Source organism: Aotus nancymaae, unplaced genomic scaffold (assembly GCF_030222135.1).
Source record: "Aotus nancymaae isolate 86718 unplaced genomic scaffold, 86718_ANA_hifiasm-v0.15.2.pri h1tg000011l, whole genome shotgun sequence".
Taxonomy (NCBI): domain Eukaryota; kingdom Metazoa; phylum Chordata; class Mammalia; order Primates; family Aotidae; genus Aotus; species Aotus nancymaae.
The window spans coordinates 45919572-45943215 of record NW_026988422.1 but is presented as its reverse complement, the minus strand read 5'-3'; the positions used below and the strand labels follow the sequence as shown (position 1 = coordinate 45943215).

General features: G+C 37.2%; 1 long non-coding RNA gene across 2 annotated transcripts; it reads right to left on the bottom strand.

Annotated features, from left to right (window-relative positions):
- Positions 1 to 4944: 4944 nt before the first annotated feature.
- Positions 4945 to 15324, bottom strand: LOC105708301 (uncharacterized). Of its 2 annotated transcripts, none has more exons than XR_001105282.3 (3): positions 15164 to 15324; positions 13931 to 14054; positions 4945 to 5033 (listed from the first exon to the last, which is right to left on the bottom strand). It is a non-coding gene; the product is annotated as an uncharacterized LOC105708301 (long non-coding RNA). The 2 variants fall into 2 exon arrangements; XR_010342059.1 differs by having other exon boundaries at positions 15186 to 15324.
- Between the last annotated feature and the right edge of the window lie 8320 nt (positions 15325 to 23644).

Genomic DNA, 23644 nt, shown 5'->3' with positions numbered 1-23644 from the left:
GAGAACATACAAGTTAAAATGCCATATGTTACAGGACCTGACTGAATTAATTATACACAACCTTCCATTATTTCCAACCTAAGTAGTTTCTTTTGTGAGACATATACAACTGTTAACTATTACACTGATTTCTAGAAACATGAAGATTGCCTTAGTAAACAATTATTTAATGACTAAGTACAATAGTTTCAAACAGAATTTTTTACAGCCAGTAAAAACCATGTTACTATGATGAATTCTTATTTGATACACTCCAGAAACTTTCCCATAAAAGTTCAGCCAGCACTGCAAAGTGTTACTTTCCTCTAAGTATCAATGCTAGGGAGCAAGGTGTGGGTAAAGAATAGAACTATAACTTCCACTTAAAATGCACTATAAAGATCAGGGTCAGGCTGTGATTTAAAGAGGAAACCAGAGGGAGGGAAGGAAGATGACTCCAGCACCCGGTGTTAAGAAATAACCGAAGTTCATTCAAGCAATTCACCAGCACAAGGCAAATTAAAGAGGGTTGCCCCTCTGACCTGGCACACAACATACGCAACTCTCAAGCTGTGATGTACTGATTCTCTTTCTCCTATAATGCCCTCCTTAACTTAATATTAACCTGATTTGTCCCATAAAAGAACATGGAAGCTAGAGAGGTAAGGGGAGAAGGAATTGTTCCCTACTTGATTTGTCTCCCTACCACACCCACAGATATGCTGCAGGGATGCGCTAAGGCCAGCCACACTTCCCCTAGGCAACAGTGGCTTTTTGCCAACAACAAATACTCTGTAAAGCAAAATGTATCCTCTTCTTTCCTTCTAAGATCTGGATCAGGGAAACTTTCCTTCACCTTGTGCATCTTCTCACCCACAAACACTTTTTGAAAGACATGTTTGATAACCATCTCAGTTTGGAAAAGGGAAATCCAGGTACTGCATTTGGATTTGGTAAAACAAAACCAAACAATCTTGAGTTCTGGGACCCTACATCATTCACTTATGTATCCCCAGCCCTAGCTCATAATAGCCGCTCAATAAATGGTGGTAAATTTCACTTATTTTCAAGTCTCCTAGTACTGAGTTTGTTAAATCTTGGGTGTTACAATGAAACCAGATATTGCATTTGAACTTACCCATTTATACACAGGCTTATGCTTTAGTCTTTCCCTCATCTTAATTATTTTCCATTTTTCCTTTGTTTATCCACCCAAAGAGCTCAGTTTCAGGGATATTTTACAGTAGTACCACATTGCAAATAGTACATACGCTGAAAAGAATCTAGCCTTGAGCATCACAGGTGAATGAAAGAAAGGATCAATACATTGCTGAGATCAGGTGTTCCATGTACAGCAGACACAGGAAAGCAAAATTGAGTATAGCGAGCAAGAACACCCCACACACACACACCCACAGTGAAACAACTTTTTCTTTCACTTACTAATCCTCCTCTTTATTTCTCTGGCCCTACCCTTTTTCCTCTTTCCTTCATTTTTCCTCTTCTACCATTTTTGTGTTCTTCTTGACCTTCAGGCTAGTTGGGCAACCACAAAAAAATCAACATTTCCACAAGAAAAATCAACATTACCAAAGGCTCTCCATTTTCTGTCTCATCTTCCTTATCATAAGGATGGCTCTTGTCACCAGAGAAAGGATGTCCAGGTTAAAAAAAAAAAAGCTGTAACTGGTCTTCCACCTTTTGCATCTCCTGTAATAGACCATGCTGGGTCGTCAGCAAAGCAAGCCTGTATATGGGTTTCCCTATAGATCAGTCTGCCATGGTAAAACCCCAGTATTCTATTGGTTAACTCAGATAAGTTTACACAGTTTACATATAAATCTTCCAAGATAACATTAGTTAACCCCTTATCTATGAGTTGTTTATCGGGAAAAATAATTAAATGCCCTACAAGATATTTTTTAAATTACCTGTTTTGAGAGAGACACCTTTTTTAAAAAAGCATATTAACAACTATACTGGGGAGGGATAGCATTAGGAGAAATACCTAGTGTAGGTGATGGGTAGATGGGTGCAGCAAACCACCATGGCAAGTGTATACCTATGTAGCAAACCTGCACGCTCTGCACATGTATCCCAGAATTTAAACTAAAAAAAAAAAAAAAGTTACTGCTTTTTAAGACAGTTCCTTCTCAATATATGAATGTATAGATCAGAAAACTCAGTGATGTCATTAAATAAAACAGGCTTTTATATCTGTCACTGGTTCACTGCTCAAGAGTTCTCACTTTAAGATTTCTTAAATACAATAAATATTACAATGTCGCACTTTTTTGATGTTTTTTTCCTCTTCCTCTCTTCTCTGTGCCAAAGTTTATGTATTTTAATCCTCAATAAATTTTGATATCTGGCATTTTTGTAAGTCATATCTATTAGCATTGATGTCTTTTACGTATAGACATTGTCTAAGTCAAATGTTCATTCGAGAAAATATTTTAAAGTATCAGAAAGCTAATTCTACCTTTAAAATTATATAATGGTGTAATTAATTATCCCACCAAATTTGGAGTTTTTCAAATAAAATCTTATTTTTAAGTATTCCGTAAAGTATTTTATAAGCAGTGAAATAAAACTTTTGAAACTTTGGTACCAAATCTTTCCCTCAGATTAATTTTTAAACATTTAAATCTGTATTTCAAAGCTATCTCATCATTTATACTAAATTGCCTTTAAAAATTAACCTAAATTATAATTTTTTAGTTTCTTTAAAAGCATTTCTTTCTAATTGTGATTGAGTAATTAAATGTAAGCCTCACAGTCTTTTCAATAATATATCTATGTGGTCTTCAACAATCCAGGCTAATTAGGGAACCAATATTCTTTATACTAACTGAATTCTATTAATCACTCCAGTGATTAATTAGAGGAACCAAGCATTGAATCAAAACTAAAATGAAATTTCTCTTGAATAGAAGAAGGTCTTCTTGGTTACAAGTTGGCATCCACCTAGGGAAGATACTTTGTTGACAAGTAACCATACATAGATTTTTTTCAAAGGCCTATGATTCCTAAAGGTCTGTAGTATCTTCATTTAAAGCAGTACCCTTGATTATCATTATTATGTATAAAGTGTTCTGAAAACATATTAGTAAGCAAATCATTCCAAACCCCTTTAACAATGTTCTTCTATGTCCTGTGCAATCCTTACCTTAAATTCTTTTCTTCACTATCACAGTCTTCCTAACACTCATCTTTGAATCTTTGGTATTTTCTTAAATACACCTTTGGCACCTAGTTTTTCCACTCTGTTTTATCAGTTAATGACACTTCTTTAAATGATACGCTCCATAGGACAAAACTTCAGACACTGAAATCAGACATCTCTTTCAAACCTGAAAGAACATTATGAACCACTTCAAACAATTTCATGAATCTATCCAACTTGTTAAATAATTATCTGTCAAACTGCAGAACATAGTGACTTATCTAAACTTCACCACCATATTCATTCTGAAACAATTTATCAAATAGTAACTGATCAACTACTATACAAAAATCAGTGCAAAGTTTCATCCAGGCAACCTTAAATGTACTCTTAGCTAGATGAAGAAATAAAATCATGTGGAATTTGTTGTTCTCATTAATTTTTGCAGATAAGATTTCTAAAAAATTGTCAACTCATTATAAACAAATTTTACCTACCTACCCTTTTCCTGAGCTCCACAGCCTATAAAAAAAAAATTAAATAAATAAAATTTAAACTCCTAAATAAAGGCCCACCACAAAATTTAACCAACCTGTAGAACTAACAGATAAGCCTTTCTGCAAGACTATTTTATTAAATTTCACTTTTAAAGAGAAAAGTTTAAGCCCTCCCCGCAAAATAGTAAAATGAATCAGTTTGGAGTAATCTGGTTGTTACATTCAGCAGTGTATTTGCAGTGTGTTTGCCCCAACTTGAATTGCTACTAATGGTAAAAGGAGAATGGTGTCAAACTATTATTTGGCACAATGCTTGAAAAGTCAAAGCACTTCAGAAAAAAACAACCCTTTCTCATGTCATTTACAGAAAATCAAATGTGTTCCACCCTGCATCCTCAGGGACATGGCCTTATCAATTTAATCTGTTACTCCCATTACTTTCCAGTAAGAGTGGCAGAATTTGGAAATGGGGGCGTAAAAGAACATTTTTCATCTGTATAATAGTTTAACGTAGGTCCCTTCCTACACATCTTATGTTTCAAAAAAAAAAAAAAAATCTTTGCTTCTAAAGCACTAATTCACTGCTTTATAATATGTGAACTTTTTTTCTATTCAATTTGATGATTTTAAGGACTGCTGAGTAATATAACCATTGTTCCCTCCAACCAGTTCAGCATGCATCTCATCTTTGATATCAAGTGCACTGATAATGAGTGCCTTATATTCACATCTTCACTATAAACAGTTCAGGCATTTAGAAACAAAGTATCAATGAACTTAACAGTTACTTTAATTCATTTTATAAATAAGCAACTGAGAATTTTGCTCCAAGTGGCTGCTAGTGTAGCCCATTTCATAAATGGCATTCTCCGAAGCATAAGGCACAATATGATATGAATGCAGCTCTTCATAATAGAGAGACTGAGAACAGCATTCCTGTACCATAAACTTCAGCCGTTTTCTTGTATCAGAATATGCAGTCTTATAACAGGGAGCTTCTTTAAAGTATTCATAGCTCTCTTTCTCCGTCTCTAGATGTATCTTCCTCAGCAAATTGTTAATTAACACAGACCTTCTTAAGTAGGTTTCTGGGTCTTCAAGAAACCTGAGCTTCTCCAGAGAAAGTTTGAGAATGCAAGTTCTGTCCTCAGGCAATATCAGGTGCTGGAAAGCAAACACGATCATTAAATCTATATTTAGAAAAACAAAAACTAAGGCTTTTTACTGTTGACAACATTTATAAAAATTAAAAAATAATAATAAGTAAACCCTTACTTTTGGAAAATACCCATGGTAATCTTGATGTAAATCTTCTTCTTCTGCATATTTTCTCTTAAAGTAGGCTACTTTCGACGTTGTTAATGTATATGTTAATACTTTTGTTGGATAAGCTAAACAAATAAAATAATTGGGAAAAGGTCATATTTTATTGCGGCAAATAGGATTTTATAATATAAATTTTATCTGTAAAAATAAACTGGTGATCCCAGAAATTGGTATTCTCCTTTCAACGTGGTAAAGCAGTGCCAATTGCCCTGTGATTGAAAAGCCTGCAGACACTAAAATACCATTATTCAGACCCAAAATAGACATTCCAGATAGGATACTTACGTTTACTTCCTTATGCGGCCCCTCACAAGTTAAATACCAATATGCTATTTTATTTCATGCCATTTTATATCAAAACACACCCAAATTTAAAATTGAATGTAATAGGAGGAGATAAGACATTTTTCATCCTTTTTTTAAACTGCCTAATATAGAGAGGATATTTAGTGCTGCTAGATTAATCAAATTGGCATAAAATAGTTGGTAGCCCAATTACACTTTAAAGAAATAACACCGTATCTATAGACAAAACATTCTATGTTACCGTGTAGCCATCGTCCTAACACACGGTTTAACGGATGTTATAAGTAAATGAAAGATCTAGGTAATGTTCTGACTGGCAAACTTGAACTTGTTATATTACTGAAAGTGAAGATCATTGTTTTCTCCTTTAAAATATTATTACTACGGAGGTTCTGACTTGTTTAAGGAAGGATGGAGTTCCAAAAGCCATTTTTCAGTAATCGTTTAAAGGTAACGCTTGAGGGAGTTCCTAGAGTGTACTCTAGGTGGCACTCATATCACAAAAAGGAGGCACGATCTACATTAAAAACTAAAGACAAGCAGCTTCCTAGAGAAAGCATTGAATGAATTTAGAGAACAAATTGAGTCCAGTTCAATAGTCATTCAGCCTCAGGAAACCAGGCCAGAAAGAAAGTTAATCTTTAAACATAATTTATTTTATCCTTAATACACAGCCTCAAATATTTCTATATGTCAAAACCATTTAGTTCACAAAATAATGAATAATTTATGTGTTAAATAAATCTACAGCAAGACATTTGATGGTTTTTCCTATAAAATCTTAATTTTTTCTAAGCTTAAATATTTAAATTGTGTTCAAGAATTTGCCTTTTCTAGTTTGTCCTCCAACTCAGTGCCATCTGAGCTATAAAAGCTTCCTGCAACTTTTTGTAGCCAGAGGATTTTCCCGAATCAGTAACAAAAGCTATAAAATCACTCCCAAGCATTCCCTATTTTCAAGGGCATCACTGTGGATTATTAACCCAAGAGAGCCTTAAGTTAGAGTTTTTATGGTTTGTTAAGGGAATGAAGAATTTTAAAACACAGGGGTATGTGATCTTAGAAGAAATGAATATGTCATGCCAATTCACCAATGAACTGAGGCAAAGACAATAGTTGCTACTATACATACACAATCCCTGAATTCAATAAGCAAATTCAGCTTACGTAAGAGTTTTCACTGATATCAAAAGGTTAGGAAATAATAAGAAAACTGATGTATAGAAAACAAAGAAAGCATCACTGAGCCTAGTTTTCTCAGGGGCTGTTTGTTATAAACTGCATTTTCTTTGGTATATTTTTGAAGAATTTAATCAAATAATTAGGTGAAGCTTTGGGTTATCCTGTGTGACAATTACTTGCACTTACTTCTTTTTAAACTGTTTAACTAACTGATGTAATGGCAGTTTTCAAATGTTAGTGAGCATCAGAATTATCGCGAGCATATGTTAAACCAAATTGCTGGGTCCCACCCCCAGAGTTTATAATTCAATAAATCTGGGCTAGGAGCAGTGAATTTGCATTTCTAACAAATTTCCAGGTTATGCTGATGCTGCTGTGCTGGGATTGCATTTCGAGAGCCTCTAGGTTGCAGCATTCAGCAGGTGTAGTCGTAGCGCTATGGCAACAAGTTAAGAACAGAACGTTCAGTCGATCAGCTGATTGCCGTATCATCAGAATGCCAGGCGATTGACTTGATGTTGTCGTTGTTGCTACTGCTTGCCTACATTGGCTTAGATGCTTTAGCCTTATGAACAAAGCCAGACTGCATTTTAACTAAGTAGTGAAGAATTAAGTCACTTTCCTGGGTTCACATTAAGACACATCAATGGCTATTATTAGCATTACAGCCGGGCAGGTCACTAATTGTTTTTAACAAGGTCTCATGAAGTACTATAGTGTAGGTGACAGTGAAAAGACTAGAAAATGAGAAGAGTAACTATCATAAGCAAACATGACTTTCTTATATGTATCTTTTTAAAATGTCTGCTCATTTTTACTTCCAATGTAATGCAATGTCTACAGCATTTATGACCAATTAACAATCTTTTAACGAGTGATACAAGGGAGGACAGGTGGTAGATTAGAGAACCAAATGTCAAAGAAACTTATAATTCTGGCTCCCAAGTGTACCTCCAGGGAAGACATTCTGATTTAACAGATCAAGACCAAAAAACATCATGTCAAATGATTCCAAGGTTCATAAAGATTGTCTGCCTATTGTCAAGCAGTTAGCCTAAGATACTGAATGCATCAGATCCTGAAATGCAGAGAAAATTATCAGGAATTCTAGATTTGAGTCTCAGCTCCTCCGTGGGCAACACACTTAGCCACTTAGTTTATTGTTCTTAAAAAATACCCCCATGGGTTGTTAAAATGCTAAAAAGCCTTCACAGCTGGTATCAGTTTGACAATTGCCTTTTTGCAAGCTGTTTAGCTATTTGAAATGTTTTCAGTATCAATTTTGGAAGATGGTTCTAGCCACTTTTAGGTTAAAATATATAGCAAACATAAGTTACTACATCTGTTTGCTTGGCTGGATTAGAACTCAAAAAATTCGGAGCTGATAACTATGTATCCATCACCTGGTTCAGCCTCCTCAGTGTCCAGATGAGAAAAATACAGCCCAGAAGACTTCAGTAATTTACATTCTGGTATGTTGCTAAGAGTTTGGGTTTTGAAGTCAGATGGAAGTGGTCTGAATTCCAGCTCTGCTGCTTCTTATTTGTGTGACTTTAAGCAAATTACATAAACTCTCTAGAAATCTCATTTGTAAAGTAAGGACAGAAATAACACTGGCTCAAAGGATCATTGAAATAATTCATAGAAAGTGACTGGCACTGTGCCTAGCATATAGTAAACACTCAATCAAATCATAGACCTTATTGGTGCCAATAGTCACAAATCTACCACATAGAAGCAAAGCCTAGCCTGGCCTCCTATGTCTGACTCAAAGACTCCACCACCCTGCCTCCCAAAGATACTAGGTTATAATCATACAGTTAAAAAAACTGTAAAAAGATATTGCAAATGGTGAAGTTGAAAAAAAAGTAGTATGGATTCTATAACAACTCCAAATATTTCTGATGTATTAACACTGGTCATGCAATTCGGGTGAAGGAGGAGTAAAAGTTTTTTGAAACATACAGGGAATCATCTGGATAATTCATTAAAGCTGATCTGACTATCCACAGAAGTTTTGTTGTTATGATTCAGTAAACATGTGTAAATCTGTTATCATTCTCCTGCAACTAAAAGGCCAAACTCAACCCAGCCTATTATTCAAATAAAGGTGATGAAATAGATAAGAAAAAAAAAATGAAATGACTTTATGTCTTCATATTCTGAGTGTTCTGAGCTCTCAGAACAGTATGTAAATTACAAAACTGAATTAGACTGAGCCTAAATTTATCTCTGAAAGTGAAATGGCTAATACTGGCTTGAATATTCAAGCTGTTTCTAATGCTATATCCTCTGGGCACATAAAATATCTGTGCTAGGCTCAGTGTATCTGGTTGTATAAAACATCAATAAGCAACAAATTTCAAGTTACAGAACAGAGTGACCATTCCTGTCATTAGAGTTCTAGCAATATAATTTATGTATAATCTTTAAATAAATGTTGAAAATGTAATTAAAAACGATTGCTCAAATGTTCTTCCTCATTGTTCTGCTTCTGCCTCCAGAAAACTAAAATCCTATTATCGTACAAGTGATTTCATTTGGTACATGGCCCAGGGACAGTACATTAAGGAAACATCAGCAAATTAATTTACAAACACTTTGAGATAACGGACCACAGTAAAAAGAACAACTCCTGTCAAAGTAATCCATTCTTTGTCCAAGACTGAAAAGCTGGAGACATGGTGAAGAAGTGATGAGTTCAGTATATCTTCATTTTAGTTTGGTTTTCATTTCTCCCCACAACATTTAAATCAAAACATTGCAAAAACAGAGTTGAAGTCATCCTATTAGATGTGTACATCTTACCTACAGACAGAAGGGGCGGAGGCTGATCAATGAGGAGAAAGAAGGTGGGTTCTATCTCAGATCAACAACTGACTTGTGTTATGGATAAATCATGCACCTCAGCTTCACAATCTCTTATTGATTTTTCTTTGTAATATGTTAGCCTGGCACGAACCTTAAAAAGTACAATTGCCCCTATCTATCTAAATAATGCTTTGCTGGTGGCAAAGCTACTGGAGATATTTCCTTAAGGACCATGACCACAGTTTTTAGAAAGAGTTACCCCATCTGTCCCTGCTAACCATATCCTGCAGTCTTGCTGCATGGTTTAAAATCCTTCAGCATAACCTTCTAGTTCTGTCTGACAGCATTAGTTCAAATACCAGCTCTACAGTTTATTTGCTTACTGAATTTGGGCAAGATATTTAACCTCAAAGAGCCTAAATTTTCTTTATCTGTCAAAAAGGGGAACAATATCAAACTCATTGAGTTTTACAGGAATTAGAAGAGATGATGTTTAAAAAGCAGTTACTCAGTGCCTGTCACATGTGCTCATAATGCCTGCTCAATAACTGTTACATATTATTATTACAGTGACTTCATTTTGAAATAAGTACATATCCTGCTCAGCAGCATTATATTATACCTAAGACATTGATCCTCTCTTTAGTGCTAAGCATGGGTTGCATGACGGATTCATGAGTGTATTCAAGAAGGTAGATAAGTGCAAAGTTCAAGGCTATAATGCTATGCCTTCTGGAGACCTTTGGCTCTGCTGATGTTTAACAACACTCCATCAGCCATCTTTCTCCTCTCTCATAACCCCCTTGCCTAGCACCTTTCTGGATAATATGCTTTATGGTAGCAGAACTCAGAGCCAGGTTTTATCTCTGAATCAATGGAGCAATCTGTTTCTTCAGATTTATCATCCACCCCAAGCACAATATTGACTTTACTGGCAGTTTAGAATTACCAACAAATTGCAGCTCCTAGAAGGCTTTCTTAGGAACTTCTAGGAATACTGAGAGCCACTGAATTGAAGGTTTCTCAAGATACTAGCAGCAATGTCTGGTATTAGATTGCATCCATGTCCCTTGAGATAACCGCAAGCACAGGCATGGAATAGTAGAGAAAACCCCACCAGTTCCACAAGCCTATCCTGCTCCAGTGGTAATGGTCTCTGAACCAAACAGAGCATATTAGGTTTCCTTAGATGCTGCACCAAAGCCAACTGCTGCCGTGATCTGGCCCTGCTTATGGTAGAGGCCAAGTGCAGGAGGCGTCTTGGGTAAACTTCGTGATTTTCCACCCCCACCCCAGAATTGCATTCCTGATTTTGAGGAAGGATGCTACATTTTACCCCATCTTTTACCTTGGAAAGTAGCAATGAACTAAAAAAAAAAATTGTTTTCCTGGAACCACATTGCAGTATATGCGTTCCAAGAAATGCATACCTGGAGATACGCTAGAGAGGTATTACAACTTCCCGCAATACTCAGGACTGGTACTCAAAGAAAAGGGTTTTAATCCCTCACCTTTGGATAACAGTGGCCTTTCTAAACGTACCTGATCTCTATCACTCACGTTGTCCTCCACTTTGATATCACCACCACCACTCTATGCTTGTGTACATTAGCAAAAACATCTATCCAGGCCAATGTTGCTTCTGCTATCACAGAAGGATTGTAAAAAACTTAAGATTGAACTAATCATTAGTTTTACTCACTTTAAAACGCATAAGGATTTGCATGGAGTTGGGCGACTCTGCCCTCACTCATATGGTACCTGATTTGTGCTTCACCTGGAGTTGCTCTAGTGGTGAAATAATTTTCATTCACAAGGTACCTTTTCTCTAAAGAGCTATAGGTGCTTCCATGTAGAATGGCAGACAGCCATACTACACAGTCATAAAAAAGAATGAAATCATGTCCTTTGCATCAACATGGATGGAGCTGGAAGCCATTATCCTAAGCGAACTAACACATGAACAGAAAACCAAATGCTGCATGCTCTCATTTATAAGTGGCAGCTACATTGAGTACACATGAACACAAAGAACAAACACAGGGGGGCCCACTTGAGGGAGGAGGGTGAGGATACAAACCTCCTCACCTGGATGGTGAAATAATCTGTAGACCAAGCCCCAGTGACACAATTCACCCGTGTAACAATCCTGCACATATACCCATGAACATAAAAGGTTTTTAAAGAGCTATAGATGCTTCACTAAACTGTGTTATGTTCAAGCTCAATAAATCTACTTAAGCTTGTAGTCATCCCCCACATTAGATAGAGAGAAAATGAGCCATAAGGCAGTAAAACGAGTAGCACATGGAGACAGAATTGAGGTTCTAGGCTCTTGAGTCTTGACGCTCTTTACAATATTTCCAACTTTTCTTGATGTTCTTTACACATGCTCCCTTTTCATAAGCACTTTAAAAATACTATACTCTCCGAAATACAGCTGCAGACCAGACTTCCCAGCCTCAAACTTGTTTTTCCTGTCCTTCTAAGCACCACTGATATTTAGAAAACTCTTGTATTTCTACCAAGAAGCCTTTTTGCTTCTGTCATTCTTTTGTTTTCTAAATTTAAGACTATCTTACAATATTGAGTACAACACTGGTTAGCTCTTACCGCTTTTCAGTAATATCCTTTCGCCACCACTTCCCTCCAGCTGAGAATTATTGCAGTAAATTGGATGGCTCTGTTATTAGCCAATTTGTATAAATTTAATTAGGAAAAAGGAAAATATAAATAGCAATTGTGTTAGATTGCAAAGGGTAAACATTAATGTATTAACACTATTTAGATAAACAACTTGAAAAAGGAAAAAAGAATCGACAAGGGCTGGCTCCTCCCAAAACTCAAAGGTACCCTTCCTTTACTGCTGAATGGTTGTGGTCAATTTACTCCTACCTCTGCTTCAGAGTTAGCAGTTTAGCTTTTTCTAGGTTTCTGAGGCATATTGCTTTGACGTATAGAGCAATCTGAACTGATGATTCCTTGGCTTTAGAGTTACTGTTGGGATGCCAGCTGACCTAAGTCATGAGTAGAGAGCCCAGGTATGGAGGTAAGGGCCTCAATCTCTTGATAAAATTTTCAATATCTCTCTGTGCATCAAGGCATCTTCTGAATTCCATGAAGTTTATGTGACATAAAATTGAACATAGGATTTTCACACATATCTAAAAACTTTCAAATAGAGTATATGAGTAAAAAAGACTGAAATTAGAATTTGGTTTAGTTTTAACATGCTTGATCTCAGCCTTATCCCAATCTTGTACTTCTGAGTACATGCCCCCTTTATAACCCATTACATATACAAGTGCAGCTAGTATTCGAATTGATGAGGGTGGCTAGATCCCTAAATAAAAAGTGGATTTTCTTGCCACACTCTAACTTTGGACCACCATTGTCTCCAGGATTAAACATGGATATTATAATGATACCATTTGATTTATTTTTATTTATTCAAAGATAAACACGATAAATTTTTCTGATGACTGACTTTTCAAATGATCTGTTTATCAACGTTGCACAGGATATATTCTGCATATTAAAGATTTATGATAGAATCAAAATTAAAATTTAAGAACCTCTTTCATTGGCCTTTTTGATTGTGGCAGTGGTCTCAACAAAAGGGCAAACCGATTCATGTAAATTAAAGGGCATTGAATGATCTTCAACTTTGATGCATATGACATAAGAGACAGGCTGTGTATAAATTACTAATCACACAACTAATGCATCTACATGAACCAATGATTGTGGCTGCTTTACTCAAACTTTTCTCAGATTAATAGCATGAATTGAACTCTGTACACATCTCATGGCAGATGACGTTAAATATTATTGATTTCCTTGGGTTTTTCCTCACTGTAAAATACAGTCAGTATGATAGATGAAGGAAGAATGGTGGATGGTGCTAAGGGCTAACAAAACCAACATTTTTGACATTTCAAATGCTAATTTTTAATGCTTAAATTTATTAAACTACAGATATTTAAGTAAGTGACTATAGAGACCAATAATCTTAAAGTCTCATAGTATTTACAAATCTGTACCAGTAGACCAGAAAAAATTTTCAAATAGATTTCTGAATTAAAATTGTGAAATATTTATTTTTATAAAGGGAGGAAAGAAATGGGATGATGTGCAGCATGGTATCTTTTTAGAAATTTGATTGTAATTTGCTAGGCTGGTTACCTATGGGAAGGGCACAATACACGTGAAAACTACATAATGCTGGAGGGTTGAACACTCATTTAAGAGGTATTCAGTCTTGAAAATTGAGTTTAAAATGTTGAACCCTCATAGGTTTCTATCATCATGACCTTATGCAAATTAAATTTGAACCACCACAATAATCTCTTTCTGCAACTTGGAGAGTTCTCTTCACTTCCTTCATTCAAACATGCACTGGTGTGCTCAGTAGGCTTCCGCTTGGCATGTTCCCGGAGCCAGGCTACCTAATTTGGCCCACCCTATTCACATGGGTCTTAGAGAGGAAAATCTGCCAGCCCACAAATGTCCTTTTTACAGAAAACCTCTATTGACTTCTACCCAGCAACCATCTATATAAACAACCCCTTACATTGATCTTGTAAGTTATGGTAATACCACATGAGCATTCATTTCTCTGGATACATATTTAAACAGTAATTTCTTTTAAGCTAGCAATTACCTGGTAATGCTGAATCAATCCAAAAAGTGTATTTCTACAACAGCTTCAGAAAATCTGGTGAGAGTTCCCCTTTGCACAGCAAGCATTTCTCACAGCCTCAGGCTCATGAATGGTTACTTGAGATCTTGAAACAAGGAGACAGACACAAATAACATCGGGCGAGTCAGGACTGCACTGACATGAACTGGTTCTCAAGTCAGGAGAAAGCCTGCAGCAGGAGGATACTATCTAAGATATTTGAGATGGGGTTGGTCTGGACCAGATAGACAGATAAACCTTCACACACACACAATCACTTCAATGTTCTCCAGATTTAAATTTAAACACGAGGAATCTTAACTATCCTAAGAAATTTAGAAATAACTGAATAACTCATCTTAGCAGTATTTACCTGGGAGATTATTTTTGGAAGATTATCCGTAGGATGATTTTTCTTAAAAAAATCAGAGTCATTCTTAAATTTTAATGCCAGATTTTTATATAATTTCAGGAAGTATTCCCTCTAAAGTAACAAACCAGCAGTTAACTCAAAACAGACAAGCCCAGTCTTTCTTTGGAATGCACATTCTTTCTCACAAGAATTGAAATCACCAAATGCTACTTTTTCTTTGAAGACAGCTTTTCTTTAAAGGGCCGTGTTTAACTGCACCTTTTCTATATGGATGTATGCTTACGGATCTCATCATCTTCTATATTTAGAGAGATGCGCTTTCCAAAGGAAGATAGGCAGCCAATAAGGAGGATCCCATCAAAAGAGAGGTGAGTTACTATGGTTACTTTTCAGGAGGTTGAGTAACAGTGAAAGGCTGCTCTTGGCCAAATGGACCCTTTCCAGAAGAGGACCTAAAAAGAATGTTGCTATCCATACGTGTTGATTCAATTAGTCGAGACTACACTATGTCGTTTGAGCTTTAACCACAGGCTTTCTGTGGGCGCTTGCTGCTTCCAGCTCTCCTAGACTGACATAGGCAGCCAAGTCAACGGATAAACAAGGACTGAAAACTTCCCAACACTAGCCTAATAGCTATGAGCAGGAGAATCTTCACCCAAGAACCAACCCCAAGGTTTACACTTAAAAAATCAAATCAGGTCATTTGGGGCCAGCAGCTGGCCACTCTTCAACGGCTGGGGGCGGGGTGGGATCCCGGAGCACGTCCCTATCCTCCCCATCAAGGAAGGGAGTCTCTTCCGAGCCTCGCAGGAAAGCACCTGGCTGGAGGAGTCCAGACATACCTTGCGAGCTGGGTCCACTCACCAGATCGGCGCATGCACCTGTTAGGTAGAGGCGCGGGGTTCGGTGCTCACTCCTGCTTTTGCGGCTGTCACTCTTCAGTCGGGCGCTGACAGCGGCAGCAGCGGCAACTGCAGCTCGGCGGGCAGCCCCGGCTCCTGCAGGTCCGTCCCTCCAGTCTCTGAAGCGCCTCTCACTCCGGGTTCGCAGCGCTAGGCGGGCGCGCAGCTGTTCTCGGCTCGCATTGGACCAGAGGGAGCAGATGTTACCCGGTTGCTAGGAGCGTTGCTAGGAGGCGATGACGCCCCTCCACAGCTCGGGAGCAACTTTCCTGTCGGTCGAGTGCACTGGCGGGGGCTGCTGGGAGCAAGGTGGAGAGCAGGAACGCGGAGGGGCAGCGAACAAAGAGCCCCGACAGAGGGGTCCGGGCTGCGCTCGCCTACGTTAGGGCCGGCAGAGTGGGCTGCGGGGTGGGGCTGGGCGAGAGCCGCGGGCCCGGGCAGGTGAGCGGCCCCGCGCCTCCCCGGGCAGGTCACTCCCTGCAAGCCGTGGTTCGGTGTCCCCTACCGAGGTCAGGTTTGGGGAGAAGAGGGGTGGGGCGGCACTTGCAGCTGCTGAGGAAGCAGCGGGTTTGGCTCAGTGTTTTGTTTTTTTTTTAGACCCTGACACTTCCTCTGGGATACTCTTCGCCTTGGAGTAGGACCCTGAGAAGGGAAACCCGAATGAGTTCGTGGGTGTGACCCGGGGTGAGGCGTTTGGGGATGAGCAATATAGTATCTTCCGCCCCTGGGACTCTCCTCCCTAGTGTGTTAGTGTTTGTGTCTGCCGGTTTGAGCACTTGATAGATTCTGAGGAGGGATATACTAACTAATCCAAAAAATCAGCCTGGAGTCTAATTCCTTTTGGCTGTCTGTGGCTGCCTACTGGCAGGGTGCCTCAGATTTAAAAAAAAAAAAAAAAAAAAAAAAAAATTCTCATGGTCTAAAATACGTCCTTCACACAGAAAGTCTTCATTTTGATCCAACAGCTAATTAAAAGCTCAGGCCAACTTGTAAACTTCTTTAAAATGAACATGCACAAAAACAAATGTATTTTTCACAAAGGAGACTAGAGGTGTGCATGTTCTAGCACTTTAGTATACTTTAGTGTACATTTACACTTCAGTATAAATTTACCCAGATGATTGCATAATTTCTCATAGCTCACTCAGCTATGTTTTTATGTTTTACATTACTTTTGTTGTTGTTGTTGTTGTTAAATAGGGCTGTCTTCCTGGGGATGGAAGAAGATTAGAACATCAAAAGTATGCAATCTGGATAGCGAGTAAGCCAAATTAAAGAAGGGAAGACAAAAAGTCTGGTACAGAAATGTTGCCCAAGGCTATCTTCAGAGAGAATTACACTGAAGAAGAGATACACCACGTCCCTGGTTCCCTGTAGAGTCATGCCAGGGAAGGAAGAGAACACTACTGGGAAACAATTAGAAAGAAAAGTTGCTGTCTTTGGAGCCAGGGCAAGGTTGCTGTGCGGTGCTACGTTGATTCCTGTGGTGGTTGGCAGTCTGTGAGGCTGAAGGGGCTACACCAGCGGCCCACAGCTCTCAGGGCCCCATGCTTGCTCTCTCAACACCTACTGTCCACTGTTCATTAGCCCTGAGATTTAAAAAGCTGGTAACCTAAAATCGAACTGTCTGAAGAAGTAATAATAAGCCACAGGGCCTTGAAGATGTGATGATAAAGTTTCAGCTATTGGGTATGGCCGGGGGCTTTGAGATGGGTACCTCAAATCCCAGAAACAGTCCTAGCCAGAAATGCATCACTGCTACTTCCTTCTTAGTTAGAATAAGGGCGAGATGCTGCTAATATCTCAATCAGCCTTGCCTTCTTGTCCAGCTCATCTCATGACACTCTCCTCCTTGCTCTTTAAGGTCCAGTCACGCTGGACTTTTTTCAGTTTCCTTGAATAGGGAAGGGTCCCACTTGCCTAAGGTATTTTGTACATGCTGTTTCTTCTTTCTTAATGTGCCTCCCTTTTACCTGGCTTACTCCTACTCAGCTTTCACGTCTCAGTTTAAATACCACTTCCTCATAGCAGCTTCCTCTGACAGCCTCCCACTGACTACATTAGCCCCCTAATTACATTCCCAATTCAGCCTACCAATCCCATTTCACAATATTCATCACACCAGACTTTAAGCTAGTTCACCTGGTCAACGCCATGTCCCCAGTGTCTAGCACACAGTGCCTGGTACATCAAAAGTAATCAAGAACACATGGGAATAGATGAATCCACCCTACCTGGTTTGAGTTCCCTGTTTTTACCTTAGCTACATAGCTATCAGTTCATGAACTTACACTAACCTTGAAGGCAGCCACTAGTTGCTGTCTTTACAGATACTCAAGCAGAAGAGGGGGCTGGGGGAAAGCCTATTATACAGAAAACAGTTTTCCTCCCTTAATGAGACATTGTATTTATAAAGCAACTTTTTTTTTTTCCATTTCAAAACATCTCAAAGGTCACTACCTGCATTTTAATAGCATTGGGAAATACTCACCTAAAGTTATTTATGTATTTTCCTAATTCTCGTCTTTCCATCCTCCAAAGTGGTTGTGAGTCCTCTGAGATGAAGTGTTTCATTTTTCCTTAAAATACTCCTCTACCTCAGGCAAAATCAGCCTCCATAATCACATGCTGTATCTCTATGGAGAAAAAAATGCATTTGGGAGCATCTAGCTAATTTGACCAGTATGGACAGTATGTCTAGTGTCATACTTTATCTGAATAGACTAGAAAATCTTTTCTATTGTCAGTTTAACTCACCAAATAACTGCCAAATCCCCTCTTCCTCTGGGACTACCTCAAGATATAACAAATGTTGGAAGACATGAAAGAAAGGTCAAGGTAATGCAAGATCACAGAATTGCTTAATGGCATAACTGGAATTAGAAAACAGGTATGATTTTTATCTTGACTGGGTTATTTATGTCTGCAGATATAATTTGATAAATTCTGCAATTCTCCTTGTAAGATTAAAATCTTTCACTAAACAATTTTGGATTTTAAAATGTTAAATTCCATACAATCTACCTTAGAATGTATCCAAATTCCAATCTTCTCACCACACAATCTTGTCCCTCCTGGAGATGACCATAGATATAATGCCAATTCTGTCTCCTACTTCTTATCTGTTTGCTGAAAAGAATCAGATGTTTTATTATGTAGTGGAATGCACATTAAAATTTATCAGCACTGTGAAATGTCACCCAAGCTTCCCCTTGAGCCATATTTCTGAATCTTTCTGGAGCAACCCCAGGCAAACAGTAAGGAGACTATGAAGCTTATAATACATATAATGTGATTTGACTTATTTGACTTATCAATAAAATGCTACACAAGATAGTCAATTTTTTAATTATTACAAAAGACAAAAAAAAAAAAAAAAGAACCAAAGAACCAGAGTCATAGATGGCCATCTCAATTATTTTAACATTTCAGAATGGATAAGCCTGTGTCAAAGCAATGTCACAAGATAGTAATCATTTGCCAAGTTTAAGTTCTGCAGATGACATACTCTAAGACTCATATATGGAAAAATGTTTCCTCTGTATTATTCTTTTGCTCATAGTCAAATTTGCTTTAATGTTTTCAGTATGCCATATATGTATGTACCTACTAGTGCACATACACACGTAGAAATGGCCAACCGTGCTCAGCCTACCAGCTCAAAACTATTTGCCCTGTGGCTTTGGAAATGTGAACTCAAGTGGTCTTTATTTGCAACAATGCTCTTTCACAGTGTTGAAATGCTGTAAATCTAAGGTGACTATGGATGTACAAGTAGAAGGAGAATGCTTAATCAGCCCATAGTGTTCTAGTGCTGCCATGGGTTGGAAAGAACTTAGGCAACCAATAAGCTTGCCATTGGCAAGCTTTTCATAAATAATCCCCAGTGCAACAGTTCAAATAATTTTTTAAGTATGCCAGATACTGACCTCTGAGAGTCTTACCAATACTGTTTCATTTTCTTGGGTATACAAATAAACTACAGTTCCCAGCCTTTTTAAATATAGGTGGAGCCACTGGACTAGTTCTAGCCAATGGAATTTGGGCAGAAGTGAAGAGCACCACCTGTAAGCCTGTCCCTTAAAACACATTTGATTCTCAGGTCTTTTTTTCCTCCCCCATTTGCATGACAATACATTCTTTCAAAGTCTGTAAGGACTCTGAACGAACAGATCACAAAAGGAGCCTCAGTCCCTAAAATACTGCTAGGAAGAAAGCTGATTAGTCAAAAACATCCCAGATTAGGGAAAAATAAACCTTTCTTATGTGAATCAACTGACATTTTGGGTTATTACAATAGGTAGCATTGCCTCAACTAATATCGAATTTTTAATTGTTTGAAAATTGTCACTGAAACATCTATAGAATTTTTTTCTCTAATCTTTTCTGTTTGGGGGATGTCAGCCATGTTTTGAGTGCTATGTAAGTGTCTGAATATAATAGCTCAGCTCCCTCTCCTTCTAGCTTGCTGCATCTGAGCCTTGCAAACTTAGGAGAACTGGATATTCATAGAGGGGAAAATGTTCTGGACAGGAGCTTCTCTAATGAGGAATTACATACACTTTTGTATATAAACACCTACACTTGGCATTTTGCCTTCTCAGAATCCTCTTTACATGCAATTTAGTTAATTCAGGTGATCCTTACCTTTATATAGCTCCTTACTTACCAGATGTTCTTCAAGTCAGCATTTGAACTGATATATGTTGATTTGTATATGTTCACCATACAAGCCTATAGCACCCTGAAACCAAATAGTTCTAATATATAAGTTTGCAGTTGGTATGGTTTTGAAGTTAATGGTTTTTGTATATACTAAAATAAGCAATATCATTCAGGCCCATAAAATTTGCATGTTGATGCTGCAAAACTGTATCTTTTTTTAACATAAAAAATTTTCACACATGTACATATAAGCCATCTGCTAAAACTTTATTGATAAAACCAGTAGCAGCAGTTTTACAAAATTGGAATGATTTTCAGTTTTCATGAACTATCATGAATTCAGTTGCAGCAGACATTTTATACAAACTGGGGCTAATGCTTCTTCTATGTTTCTGTTTTAAACAAAAAGCAATTAGAATTTATCCTCATGCATTTAAATATCTAATACAGAAATAGTGTTTAGACTGCATAAAATATGCTTTCCAAAATCACTGTGAGACTGAACATCTGCCTTAAGTATTATTTGCACAAGAAACACAGCATAATTCTTCTAATCATGAATTTATTCTTTGTCACAGGTAAAGTTTTACATTTTCTAACATTTTCAAAGGGCGTTTCTAACAAAGTATTGACATTAAATATTTCACTGATTGATCTTGTTTAAACACAATACATAATAGAATAGTAATACATTAAAACCATTGTTATGAAATCTTGAAGACTACAAAAGGTAGAAACGTATTCTAGTTTTTAACAATTAAAAAATTTCCACACCTTTTCTTATACACAAATTATCCACTGATAGAAGTCAATTTAGAAATGGGATGGGTCATTACATTCTACAGCTGTTTGTTCTGGTAAAATCTAGAGATACATTCGTGCTTCTTTAATAAAAGACACCATGAATCAATAAGTCACACTATGAGAAACACAAGGACACCCACATGGAATGTTCTGAAGATTGTCGGAAGTTTCTAAAACAAAGGTTCAATTCTTTTGAGAGAAAAAATTTTTTCTCTCTCTCTCGAACCTCTGGACCACATAGGAATTCTCTACTGGAAAACTAGAGGAGGAACTATAATAGCATCCAGCTCTAAAAATGCCAATGAAACACTGGGAGAGGTTCGGGGTGGCTTCTACCTTACAACAGAACTGGCCTTCAACAATCAATTTGCCAAGAAATTCTTCTAGTGACCTAGAAATCTACAGGAAGACCAGATTTTATACTAAACCATGTTATACTTAAGTATCCGCCAAAGTGAAATTTATGAAATTAACTACCTTTGACAACCACCAAAACTCAGCAGTCTAGTACATATAAATAATGTATTAAAGTAAGCATAGAATAGAAAAAGTACATGTTTACAATGTTAATCACATCTGCAGCATCCAGCTGTGAGTAGAATAGTAATATAAAGCACATTCCCTGCTAAGAACAGTGTACTCCATGTAGGGTAAAATCTCCTGAAAATCTCCTGAAATAGCTACATATGTTCAAAATGAATGAATCATTCACATTTACATTTTTTTCGTGAAAGTTCTTCAAGGACACCCATCAAAAGTTGAGATATAAAGAAAAACCAATAAAATATTTTAAAACAACAGAGCTGCACACAGTATGCATATGGTGAAACATAAATGTGTGAATGTGAACAACTGTTTCAGATGCCATATGAAGACCAAAAAAAATTTGAGAAAGAGTCAGATTTATCTTGCACTGTGAACACAAATAAAATATTGCTATGAAATCTTGGATGTACCTTAAAAATGATGTTTTAAATCTTTACTTTTTTCTGGCAATAATAAAAGGGCATTTATAAAGAAAATGATTATGTGAGTGAGGAAAGTCACTTGGGAGGAGAGAGATGGACAAGACTGATTCTTCAAAAGAAAAACAATAAAGTAGATTGAAGGACCTTTTTTGGCAGGGTAAGAATTTCTCTAAGTACTGTATTCAAATCCACTTCGTGGGGGAGGAAAAGCTATTCCATTTAATACTTTGCCTTCACTCAAAAGTAGATTGTTCTAAAGAAAGGTTTGCATTCAACTCAACGGTTGGTGAACCTGCTGAAAACATGGATTTACAATTTGTTGTATGATCAGTGTTTGAAAAAAAAATTAGGACCTAATACTTTATTTCTATCTTCTCAGAGACAGAACGACTAAAGACCATTATACTATAACTTAAATTCAGACAAATTACTGACATTCTATAAATATGGGCCATTGATTGGCAGAGCTCTAAAAGTGTCAATTACTTTGATATGTCAACATAAAGAGTTGATATGACCTTAATTTGAAAATAACAAACTATCCTGTAGTGTTCAAAAACACTGCAAGTCTTCAAAAATTCTGCAAAATGTCTTTCCATCTATCACCTTGTCATACTTATGGCGCTGATATGTAGTGGGGTCTCCAAGTGTTCCTTACATTAACGAAGGAATGAATGAATGAATCCTGTTCCTACAACTGCCTGGTAAAAATAGGTAAAAGAGTATTACTATTCCCATCTCATAGATGCAACAGTGAAGGTTTGAAGAAATTGTGACTTGACATTTATTTTAGAGCTCATTAGTGGAAGACTTGATATCAGAACACAGGCCTCATCTATCTTAATCCAATATTCTTTACAAAACTAACTATACCTTCAATAATACCAGGTTCTGCAAGTTGCTGCAGCTACGAAGCAAAGGGTAGTCCAAAGACATATAAATAATCTCAAAATGTTTCTAAGATACTGATCATTGGTTAGGCTTCCCCACTCACCCAGTATGACTATCAGTGTTATCTTTCCAACACCCATCTACTTTTTCATGCAACCTATACATGGGTTATCTTTTCATTCAGAATTCAGAGCTGCTGTGTGATCCATATGCTTATATACCATTTTAACTGATTTGTACAATTGACGACGACGGGGCACAATCACAAAGCTTCCATTTGTCTTGGCAGGAGTGGTAAATGTAAAGTCATAGAAACTAGCAACAGACGGTGATTTTCTATCATGAATCAGTAATAACATAATCAGCACTTTTTATCAACAGATATTTAACTCATTGCTCAACAAAAGAAGACACAGAGAGTCACTAAATTTGGGATCACAAATTTAGTAACCTTTAGAACTTTCTCTTTAGATTCCAATGGAGGGAAAAGCTTATAGATAGGGTAACATAAATTAAGAAATTAGGAGATTTTTTTCATAATCTTCTCCTCCAATGTAAAACAAGCCAAATATCATATAGGTGAAGTTTATTCTAGACTAGAAGTTGCCACATTTTATTTGATGGATCATATAAAGTATATGAAGCTTCTCCTGAGAGCACACACATTAATAAAATTTGCCATAGCAACTGAAACTAGAAATAAAAGCAAATAGGTCATAAACGATGATACAACCAGACAATGAAATATTATTCAGCACTTAAAATAAATGAACTATCAAGCTATAAAAAGACATGAAAACTTACAAGACCATCCCTAAGTGAAAAAAAGCCAATCTGAAGAGACTACATACTATATGACACTCTGGAAAAGGCAAAACTATGGGGACAGTACGAGGACCAGTGGTTGCCAGGGCTTAGGTGGGAGGGAGGAATGAATAGGCAGAGCACAGAGGATTTTTTAGGGCAGTGAAAATCCTCTGTATGATACTACAATAATGGATATATGTCATTGTACATTGGTCGAAACCCATAAAATACACAACACCAGGAATGAACCTTAATATGAACTATGTACTTTGGGTGATAATGATAT